This window comes from Lygodium microphyllum, chromosome 21 (genome assembly GCF_053477565.2).
Source record: "Lygodium microphyllum isolate KBCC chromosome 21, Lygodium_microphyllum_v1.1.10, whole genome shotgun sequence".
Taxonomy (NCBI): domain Eukaryota; kingdom Viridiplantae; phylum Streptophyta; class Polypodiopsida; order Schizaeales; family Lygodiaceae; genus Lygodium; species Lygodium microphyllum.
In genome coordinates this window covers 21,734,499-21,746,974 of record NC_141155.1, presented here as the reverse complement: position 1 = coordinate 21,746,974, position 12,476 = coordinate 21,734,499, and positions in this window count along the sequence as shown.

Genomic DNA, 12,476 nt, shown 5'->3' with positions numbered 1-12,476 from the left:
AGGAAGTCCAAAGATTACCTAGCAACATCAAGCCAAATATCAAGATCTTCAAGACATAGTATCTATTGATACTCAAATAGTGCTTCTTGGCACTTGAGTTTTTCACCTTACTCAAAAAAAGTAACTCACATTTTGATTCCTATTTTGAAGAATATTCTCAGGTTGTGTAATGATTTAAAGACACATTGATCAAATCCCTTGTAAAAGGATAGACACTGCCTGATAATTCTCGTGGTAAGACCTCCTTCTAAAATGACTGAACTGGAACAGATAGCAAAGTTTAATAGTGAAGGATTTCACTCATGGAAGGAGAAAACCATGTACCATCTCATGAGGAAAGACCTCTAGGATCTCTTTGAGGAAAATGATGCAGATGACAAGGAAGAAGATGCTGAAGAGGAAGATGTTGTAGAAGACCAGCCTAAAACAAAGGCATGTAAGAATATGAACAACAAAGCTCTAGGTATTATTGCCTGGGGTCTATCTGATGATGTATTACATGATATTTTTGGCATTAAGGATGCAAAGAAGGCACGGGTAGAACTTGACAAGATCTTTGGTACACAAGCAAAGAATTCGAAGGTAAAATTACTTATGCAATTTTTTTTAAGTTGGATGTAAAAGAGAGTTCATCTATGACTGTACACATCAATAAGTTCAAGAGCCTTAAAACCTAGATAGCAACTCTTAAAAAGAACATTGATGAGGATGAGGCAATAGCAGTGCTACTTGCCAGTATTAATCACAAACCATATGAGAACCTTGTTTCAATACTAAGTAATGTTCCCAGTCTCTCAGTTAAAGATATTGAGCACTCTCTTCTTGATGAAGAGAAAAAACAAAAGAACAAGAATGCAAAAGATGGTATCCCATCATCTAGGGCAAATCTCTTATACACTAAAGGAGCTACTGGACCCAAAGGAAGAGGTTGAGGATTTAACACCGACAACAAAAGTTGGATGGCATGTCATTATTGTGGAAAAATTGGCCATTATGCCACTGAACATTTTCACAAGAAAAGAGCACAGCAAATGCAGAATGACCACCACCAAAGTCAATTCATGAAAGAAGAAGAAGAAGAAGATGCTTCCGCTACCATCAACAACTCTGACAGATTGTTCTAAGGAATTTGTTCTCATAGTGGATTTACTTTGTAAAAATCTTACCAAAGATGTAAAGTCTCAAGCTTTAACTTGACTAGGTTGCCTATGAGCTAGTCTCCTGGGCCATGTTATCATGTAGGGGGAAAAAAGCAAACAAGTGTAGAGACTCATCATTTGAGGGGGGTGTTGAGAAATAAAAAATGATGTACGCTCCAAGAAGAGATGTTCTAAATCCCATATGCATAGTGAGGATAGTGGAGAAGCTAGAAAGCTATAAAAGCATGTACTTGGTTCACTTTTTAATGCAATGCTATTGTACTTTGTACTAAGTTTCTATAACTCTATCAACTCAAGATTGTGTTTATGAGCCCAAGCTAATCTATCTTGGAACCTAATTCACTTGAGTGAAAGTTTGTGTCTAGTCATCAGTCTTCATGTCTCTTGCTTATGAGTTCAAGCCTCCATAGCTAAATTGTGTTCAAGATCCATGTTTCTCAACAAAGATCATGTCTCATGAACATTGCAATATGTACTTCTTATGTTAGAAATGATCTAATCTTTTAAGCTTAGATAATATGAGAAATTGAACATAATATAAAATCTTATATCTAAAAATGGAGACACACTTTCTTTTTGATACATTGTATTAGAGTAAAAAGGGGGGATCATATGACTCTTGCATGAGCCATAGATAGGGGATTTTCTAGGATTCTTCGCTCTCAGGTGACGTGTCTACATTACAAAGAGTGAACTCCCCAAGAAAGTATCTAGCTCTAAATTTATTGTATCTAGGCATGTAGCTAGAAACTCTTATATCTTCTTCCTTCTCCACCAAAATCATATTCTTTGCTCCTCTATTGAAAATTTGAGGTTCAATCACTTTGCAGATAGCTTTTAAAGCCATCATTTGTAAACTTGGAGAGCTTGACGATCTCTTGTGATAAAATACAATAGTTTGATTATTCAAGCTTCCAATATAGTGGTTAAGGCCTTGAATTTTGCCAAGCTTCAATTGCCTAGAGCCCTTGCCTTTTCCAAGAAAGTTGTCAGGGTCTTCAATTTCAATATGTAGAGTGATAAAAAATTTTAAGGTGTCAATACATGAAAATCCTATATCATTTATTCATTAAGCATAATAAAACTCTAGCATTAATCCTTAAATATGGATACCTTGGGATTTGCATCTTCTTCAAGAAGGTTTTTTTTGTAAATATTTATTGAATTTTTTGGATTATCCTCTAATGAAGGCTTTAGTTTGTCTTTGTATCCCATGTCTTCAATACCATATATTTTGTTGAGATGACAAGCTCAACACATGCGGACATTAATGATGGACCACCTGGTTAGATGGGTCCACACGTCTACACATAGCACATCAATGGTCATTATGACTCTCACATGGCCACTGACTCATTACTTATTATATTCAAGTTGTTACACCTATTTACAGTTGGCATAGTTATAGCGCTAGCAGTCGACTAGTGTAGTCGGTTATGCATTGTTTGACTTAGTAGGCTGCTTTCCTTTATGTTGTATCTTATCTATACTTTGTGTACATTGTAAAGTGTGTGGAAGAAGTAGAAGAAACTAGTAAGAAAACGTTTTGGCCTCCATCTCTCTTCTTGTCTCTTGAGTGAGCTTCTCCTTGTGCATTCTCTGTGTGTTCGGCGCAGCATCTTGAGCAAGTCCCCCCACCATGCGATTCTTGACATGGTATCAGAGTCGCGCCACTGAGAGAGGCTGATTTTGAAGGCTAAAGTGAAGGAGAAGAAGCAAGGTTCGAGCAAGCAAGCAACGGGTAAGAAGCTCTCTCATTCTTCCACTTTCTCTCTTGGATAGTGCCTGTGGAGGCACCGAAAGCAGGGCAGAGAAAAAATCTCAGATTGCAGTGAGATTTAGTGTGCGTGAAGAGCACTGTGTATTCTACAGACAAGCCTTATAGGGCTTGGCCGCAGTTATTTTGGGCATCTGAGGCCGTTTCAGGCCCTGTTTTAGAGCCGCAAGGTTGCCAGCAGCAGTTTTAGGGCACACTGTGACTTCGGCTGTATTGACCGAAAGTGGGTGCACAGGTTACAGATTTCAGATTTGTAAGTTCAAAGGTGTTTATCAGCAACTAAACACAAGGTTTATCTGCAAACTGGTTGTAGATTGTATGTATTATTGAGCAGACAATGAAAAAGGTTGTCTGTTATATTGCTGTGCACTACAGGTCGAGGATTGCAGAAGATTTGCTTGTTGTTTGGTATTAGTTTTGTGATAATGGCAGAGAATAGTGGAAACCCCATCATTGAGAAGCTCGACAAGAATAACTACCCTTCATGGAAGTTCCGTGTCACGAACTTTCTTATTGGAAAAGGCCTCTACGAGTTTGTTTCAGGTGAAGAAAAGGAGCCGGAGGTGAGTGATCCTCCAAGTGCAGAAGAGACAAAGGCACGAAAGGAATGGAATGCAAAAGACAAAAAGGTCATGTATTGGCTATCTGCAGTAATTGACAATAATATGCTGTGACATATCAGAAATGCAGAGAATTCATATGCAGCTTGGACCATACTTGAAAGTATGTTTTCTGTAAATATAAAGGCATGAAAGATTCAACTCAAGCAAGAGTTGAATACATTGAAGAAAGGGAAGATGTCTATCAATGAGTATGCACTGAAGGTAAGGAGCATTGCAGATGCCTTGGCAGCGATTGATGCAATGCCCGATGATGATGATTTGGTGTTGTCTACCTTGGGTGGACTTCACAATGAAAAGGCTTGAAAGTCTTTTATAACTTTCGTATATGTCAAAAAGCCATTTCTAGATTTCAATGAGTTGGTCTCCCTTATGATCACTGAAGAGATCAACATTGGAGATGATGCACCCATACAAAATATCCTTCCTTAATTAATCCAATTAAGAAACTAGCATAATCAAGGCAATCAACCCAATATCATCTTCTAAGAAAACATTCATTTATTTTCCATGGCAAATTGTCATCACTGACCCTTGCCATGCATTTACCATCAAACACAAGCACTTGGAATAATAATCCAAATCACATTCCAACAATTAGTTTAATGCAAATGCATTTAAAACGATGTTAGATCAATCAACAAAACGATGATATCCTTATCCAACATTGCAGGAATAGTCGTGATACCCTTCCATTGCATATTCACTCTCCCCCTTGGGATCAGGAGCTGTTCTATGTAAGATTTACTTAACACACTCTTCTTTCGACTAAGGCATATATTAAGGTTTAAAAAACTGTACATGTAATGTCCCCACTACTTAGTTTATTTTAATAAACAATGTGCATATACATTCCAAAGAAAATTGACTTATGTTGCATGTCCACACATGGAAAAAAATACAAAATCTCTACATGATTTACAAGAAATAGGACTTGTTTACTAAAATAGTTTGAAATCTCTCGTATCATGTTTAGATGATTTAATTTGCCACTTTAGATAGATTCAAAAATATATTGTGAATTATTTTGAAAGGAATAAGTTGTCAAAGACAAAAGATCGATAAAGATAACACAATTTATGAAAATCATTATTTTCACCTAATTTTTATAGATTTTCGCAATTCTATCTACAAAAGCTATTCTACCACATATATTCTGATCGTTTTGAGTACCCGAACGACTATACTTGGAGTTCATATGATGAAGTTAAGATTCAAATAAGTTGCAAGGTAGAAAAAAACGAAAATAGTGAAAAAAAGCATAAGATTTAAAGCTATCCACTAAAATAACGTGTTCTCTCTTTGTCATCAATGATGTCATCATCCTCTCTTTAACCCTCCTCTCACTACTATATAAATAGGGGTAGGGCGTCACGTCAAAGACACACATACACACAAAAATCCATGCAAAAGTATCTCTGCTGCTATTGACACGATGAAGCTCTGCTGCAAGCAGCCGAGCCTCTCTTTCTTTCTCTCTCTCTCTCCAACCCTATGCGGAAGCACTACTCGAACCCATCAAAGCTTCTTCCGTGGATCCCAAGAGACGTTGAGATGTTGAGCGAGGTCACACTCAAAGAGCTCCCCAATGCGAGGAAACGGGTGTTGTTGAGACGGAGCTCAACACGATGCTGAAGCACAAGCAGAAGTTAACCCCGAACCCATTCAAATTGAAGAACCAGCCATCCCACAATAAATCAAGGTTGTGTCTATAAGCTATATTCACGATAGATGGCGAAACGAAGATAATCAAGTTGGTACCTAAGAAAAGGATTACGATTAGTTAGAACTTACTTAGAATTGTAAAAGCACGTTAGTATTATCAAATGCTTTTTAGGAAGGAATACTGAAATTGATGAAGGGGATAGATTATATGCATTACATTGACAATTGTGTTAAAATGTCTTATGGTTATGAGTGCTTTTGGATTTGTGAATGATGAGTTATGGCTCTTATGATTCTGTGCTTGCATAGACAGATGAGTTGTGGATTGCGGTGGTTTGGGACGTTGGGATCCCCAACCCAATGCTCCTTAACACTCTGCGGAGTGCGGAAAACTCACCTACATATGGGGGTCTAATGATCCAAAGGGAGATAGGTGTTATTGATTTTTGATCACTCGAGCACTTGAGAGGGGAAAGGACCAAGTGGTTAGTGCCCCTATTATGTAGGACGGCTCCAGAGGCTTAGGGAAGCTTAGAGGGGCTATGAGCAAGTAAATTCCCTGTTGATCGTAGATGGAGTGCGATCACATACAGCCCAATCCCGAGGAATTGGAAGGTCCTATCCTAGGTTGGACGGTGTATTTCAATAGAAAGATAGTTTTGTATCACTCTACGGAGTGATGGTAAAATAAAGTATCTGATTTTCGTAGTATTTGTTATGTGCTATAGATCGAGTTTAACGAAGTAATAAAAGAAAACTGATTTTATATATCCGAACAGTGTGGTAGTATGATTTGCTAATTAGAAAACTAAGCAAACCCATTGAGAAAAGTGGGAGGCTTCGATCCTGACAATTGGACGCCTCTGCTGGGTGGACCCGATAAGTGGGTAACTTTCCAACACTAGATAGAGCTGATTAAATCGTGACCCTCTGAATAGAATTAGAATTAGTTACCAGGTTTAACACCGTTTTAGGGGTTCGAAGGTGAGATTTTACCTTATGGGTAGGGGAATCCAATTACACTCTCTCCATTCTCTTACGCTCTTTGAACCAAGTGTAGTGTTAACCTCACTCCTGCCTTTGATTGATTACAAAGTGGTCTTTCTTAGGTGGGCATTAGATTGTTGTTAGGGGTGACTTGTCCATGCTTCTCACATGAAGCAGAACTGAGATTCCCATGGTCAACTAAGTCCAAGGTTTCCCATGGGGAGAAGGGATGGTGTTGTGCGTGGATATGAATTTCAGTCGACTGCTTGAGGACTCCTCCGGGTTTGTTGGAGGAGGAACTTCACATGTGGTATCAGAGCCTAGGTTTCAAATGAGCTTTTAGTGTAAGCTTAAGTAGTCAAGGTATAAAAGGAATTAATAAAATAACCACACTTGTTTTTGAAGAAAAAGTGTTGTTGATTATCTTGCATTAACTTGAGCATACACATTGTACCCACAGGAACTTATCGATGAGGAAGCTATACGTTTGCAGAATATTTTTCCAATCATGTATCAAGTAGCCTTAGGGTCAAATAATTTCTCATACCATGAGGCTGTGTTTGAGATAATGGAGATGATCTTTATTCCTTCAATTGTATTGAAACCTCATCCTAACTCATGGTACATAGGAGATTTATGGCCAAGGAATGAGTCACACATGGAGATATATTGTGAGCATAACATTCTTCTTCATTATGAACTATGGAGGATTTGATGGACTGAACAAGTAAGGATAGTTAAGATATATCTTTCGTTCAGTGCCTTTGCTGAACGAGTACTAAACATTGGGAATGGAACTGTATCTGAAACATTGTGGGTATACTGGAAGGTGTTTCAAATAGTACCACCCGAGAGAGTTTTTGTAGTACCAAGAAGGCCTTATTTTGGTATTGGATGTTTTGGTTATGCCCAAGAGCCACCATATTATGTTGTTTGCCATGTATATGAGAATCCCCCAAGATATGAGAATATAGACCCTAATACTTTTCATGAGGAAAGTATCCATGAGATGATGTATTGATAGATCATAGTACGATCAAATACATCTTTGTAAGTACTTTTCATAAATATAAAGTCTCATCATTGTTTTTGAAAAGCATGAGTTATGAGCTTATGATGATAATTGAGTTGCTTTGACAAGTTAATGATGAAGTACGCTTTATGCGAGTTATTTTTGAGATCATGTACTCCACTGCTTGTGTGCCAATCAAATATGTTGGAGTTAAGAGAAACAGTAATGGCTATCTTAGAGAAGACTCGTATGTGGAATTGTTTAAGCTTCTGAAGGGACTAAAACTGGATCCCAAAACTTGGGGAAGGGACAACCCTTACTTAGAGTCAACTATGTACAAAGATGTGAAAGTCCATCTCAATTTGTTGAAATGGTTTGAGGATCTCAACTTGATAAGACTTTGTAAAAGTATGATACTCTTTGAAATTATAAGGAAAAATATATAGATGGAAAAATTGTAATGAGAAATAAATGGGTGTATGACCATTTATTTCGCATTACAAAGGTTATTTCTCCTGATAGGTTAACCCTTACCGTGAGGAGTGTAAAGTCTATGAGCTTCCAGAGTATCCCAATCTCCCAAAGTCTTATCGATTGCTAGAGACGAAGGCCAAACCACCTCGTTTTGTAACAAAGAGTTTAAGAAGATAATTAGAATTGCCAACTAGTGTGAATTGATCAAATATACAAGGAACTCCATGAGAAGAAGTTTCTTCTCAAGCAAACACCATCAACTAGGTTTAGTGGTGAAGGACCCAAGATAGAGCAAGATGCAGAAGCATGGATTCAGGCTTTGGAGGATTTTGTCCTAGCCATTGAAACTACTGCTACAAATTAGTCCATGACTGCTCATCTTCGTCTTACCAGCAAAGCTAAGCTTTGCTGGAAATATTTTTTTCGAGATAAAGGGTTAACAGAAGCTTCCTAAACTTGGGAGGAGATCAATGAAGTTGTGAAAGAACGTTATCTTCCCTCGTCTTTTGAATCAATCAAGATGAATGAATTCTACAACTTACAACAACGCAGCCTAACCTTGGAAGGATACTATTCTAAGTTTGTGAGTCTGCACAAATATGTGCCCCCAATGACAACGTCTCAATATATTGCAAGGTTCTGCCAAAGGACTAAATCCACATTTGGACACTCGCCTTGAATCAATGAGACCAATGACTCTTGAAGATGCTCTTATGTGAGCAAAACCTATGGCCAAGGAAATCGCTCGAAATGGCCAAAGCAACTGTCCAATAAACAACTATGGAAGGGGCTATCCAAACCATGATATCGATATGGCCAATGCCAAAGGGAATGGTAGAGCTAATGCAATCACCTAAGGACCAAATGGGATAGGAATCAGGCAATGCTGCTAGTGCCGAAGGACTCGACACCCAAGGGATAATTGTCCAAACCGTCCTCAAAATCCTAGTCCATACCAAGTTGGTGGAAGAGGCGGAGGGAATGACAACAACAACCCATGCAGTGGATGTGGAAGAATAGTTGATGCGCGGGTAAATACCATGATTAGACATCCCGATGAATGCACGTTAGGTGAAGAATTTGAAAGAGGATCCATTCATGCTATCGTGGAAAAGAAAGGAGAGGACCACCAATGTTAAGTAATTCAATCTCCAACTACTTACAAGGGTACGTCGTTTATGATCTTAATTGATTGGGGTAACATGCATTCCTTTCTTGCATCCAAGACAATTAAAAGATTACATCTAGAATCCAAGGGGACAAGGAAAATGATAGTAGAATTGGCCAGTGGGAAGGAAATCCCCTCAATCGAAACTATAGGGAAACTTCATTTGAGTTAGACAGCCATATAACTGAAACAAATTTTTCAATCCTACTACTAGGATGCTACAATTGCATTTTGGGAATGGATTGGCTCAAGAAGAAAAAAACCCAAATTCAATGTGCTGAAGTGGAAATAGTCTTTCAAGACTTGGAAGGAGAAACCATAAAGGCGTATGGGAAAGCTGGAAGAACTATGGTCCAACTAGCCAAGGCAAGTCGACTCAGGAAGGGATTGAAGAAAGGTCAATCAACCTATATGATCCGGTTGAATAAGGTTGAAAAGACTAATGAAGGCACTCTACCTTCGTGGATCAACGACTTCAAGGATGTCTTCCTAGAAGAATTGACTCAATTGCCTCCAAGTCATGAGGTTGATCATGAAATAAACTTGATTCCTAGAGTTGAGCCAATGTCAAGAGGACCATACAAAATGTCTATTCCTGAAGCTATTGAGCTTAAGAAACAACTGAGGCAACTAGTAGAGCAAGGATTTATCCACTCGAGTAATTCACCTTGGGGAGTGCATGTCCTCTTCTAGAAAAAGAAGGATGGAACACTTAGACTCTCCATTGACTTTAGAGGACTAAACCAAGTTACGATGAAAAACAAGTATCTTATACCGAGGATAGACGAACTTTTAGATCGCCTATACGGAGCCAAGGTCCAACATTGATGTAAGGTCCGAATACTCTATCAAATTTGAATCAAGGAATAAGATATCCCAAAAACTACCTTCAACTTTCCTAAGAAGGCAAGCATCATAATATTCAGAGCTTCTATCAAAGCCTCTATCACTTTATTCAAAAAATGTGTCCCACAGTCAAATACAAGCTCCTTAGGTGGACCAAAAAGCCAAACAATCTATTCCAAAATAAAACTAGGCATTTCCTTAGCATTATCCTTCATCATAGTGCAAGCTTCAAACCAATTCATGAAATAGTCTGCCACAATGATGTAATGCTTTCATGCAAATGACAAAGGATGTATAGGTTCAATGAAATCAATGCTCCACTTCTCAAATGGTAGTATATCCGTAATAGGAGTCAGTACACTTTGCAAGAAGCCTCCCAGTTCTCTAGAACCACCCTGCCATAGGATGGACCCGTCAGGAGTTCTACCCACCCAGCTCCCTTGATAGCTTTAGTTTTCTAATTAGCTCCTATCACATTTATGTGTGACATTCAAAATCAGCTTCTTTAATTAGACCTTTTAAGGAACGGGGTTCGTTTGCATAATTTATGGCACAGACACGAATACAAAACAATAAGCCCTTTTGACAACGAACAAGTTCCTTAACTTATCTTCAATTTAATCTTTGTCTCTTGCCCATACAAGAGAAATTATGTATCCCTTCTATCCAATAGAAGTACCTGGTCCAAATCACATGGCACCATAATTTCTATCTAGTATCTAGAATAAAATATTTCAATGCCCTAACAACTCTGTTTTTGGACTAGGCAAGGGGTGTCCAGAGCTCCACTGACCCCAAGAGACCTAGGAGTGAGACACAATTTTCGTAGATGGCCTTTTCACCACTCGACCTTCGGCCCATGAATCAAGTAGTGCCCTCTTGCATTGAAACACGAAATGACCTTGGAGATGATCCACCCGCACAAAATATCCTTCCTTAATTAATCCAATTAACAAACTAGCATAATCAAGGCAATCAACCCAATATCATCTTCTAAGAAAACATTCCTTTATTTTCCATGGCAAATTGTCATCACTGACCCTTGCCATGCATTTACCATCAAACATAAGCACTTGGAATAATAATCCAAATCACATTCCAACAATTAGTTTAATGCAAAAGCATTTAAAACGATGTTAGATCAATCAACAAAACAATGATATCCTTATCCAACATTGTAGGAATAGTTGTGATACCCTTCCATTGCATATTCACTCTCCCCCTTGGGATCAGGAGCGGTTCTATGTAAGATTTACTTAACACACTCTTCTTTTGACTAAGGCATATATTAAGGTTTAAAAAACTGTACATATAATGTTCCCATTACTTAGTTTATTTTAATAAACAATGTGCATATACACTCCAAAGAAAATTGATTTATGTTGCACGTCCACGCATGGAAAAAAAATATAGAATCTCTATAGGATTTACAAGAAATATGACTTGTTTACTAAAATAGTTTGAAATCTCTCGTATCATGTTTAGATGATTTAATTCCCACTTTAGATGGATTCAAATATATACTGTGACTTATTTTGAAAGGAATAAGTTGTCAAAGACAAAAGATCGATAAACATAACACAATTTATGAAAATCGTTATTTTCACCTATTTTTGATAGATTTTTGCAATTCTATTTACAAAAGCTATTCAACCACATATATTCCGATCGTTTTGAGTACCCGAACAACTATACTTGGAGTTCATATGATGAAGTTAAGATCCAAACAAGTTGCATGGTGGAGAAAAACGAAAATAGTGAAAAAAAACATAAGCTTTAAAGCTATGCACTAAAATAAAGTGTGCTCTCTTTGTCATCAATGATGTCATCGTCCTCTCTTTAACCCTCCTCTCATTACTATATAAATAGGGGTCATACACACAACAATCCATGCAAAAGTATCTTTGCTACTATTGACACGATGAAGCTCTGCTGCAAGCAGCCGAGCCTCTCTTTCTTTCTCTCTTTCTCTCCAACCCTACACGGAAGCACTATTCGAACCCATCAAATCTTCTTCCGTGGATCCCAAGAGATGTCGAGATGCTGAGCGAGGTCACACTCAAAGAGCTCCCCAATGTGAGGAAACGGGCGCTGTTGACGGAGCTCAACACAATGCTGAAGCACAAGCAGAAGTTAACCCCGAACCCATTCAAATTGAAGAACCAGCCATCCCACAACAAATCAAGGTTGCGGCTATAAATTGTATTCACGATAGATGGCCAAATGAAGATAATCAGGTTAGTACCTAAGAAAAGGATTACGATTAGTTAGAACGTACTTAGACTTGTAAAAGCACGTTAGTATTATCAAATGCTTTTTAGGAAGGAACACTGAAATTGATGAAGGGGATAGATTATATGCATCACATTGACAATTGTGTTAAAATGTCTTATGGTTATGAGTGCCTTTGGATTTGTGAATGATGAGTTATGGCTCTTATGATTCCGTGCTTGCATAGACGGATGAGTTGTGGATTGTGGTGGTTTAGGACATTGGGATTTCCAACTCAATGCTCCTTAATACTCTGCGGAGTGTGGAAAAACTCACCTGCATGTGGGGGTCTAACTCTCCCAAAGGAGGTAGGTGTTTCTGGTTTTTGACCACTTGAGCACCTGAGAGGGGAAAGGACCAAGTGGTTAGTGCCCCTGTTATGTAGGATGGCTCCAGAGGCTTAGGGAAGCTTAGACGGGCTATGCGCAAGTAAATTCCCTATTGAGCATAGATGGAGTGCGATCACATACAGCCCAATCCTGAGGAATTGGAAGGT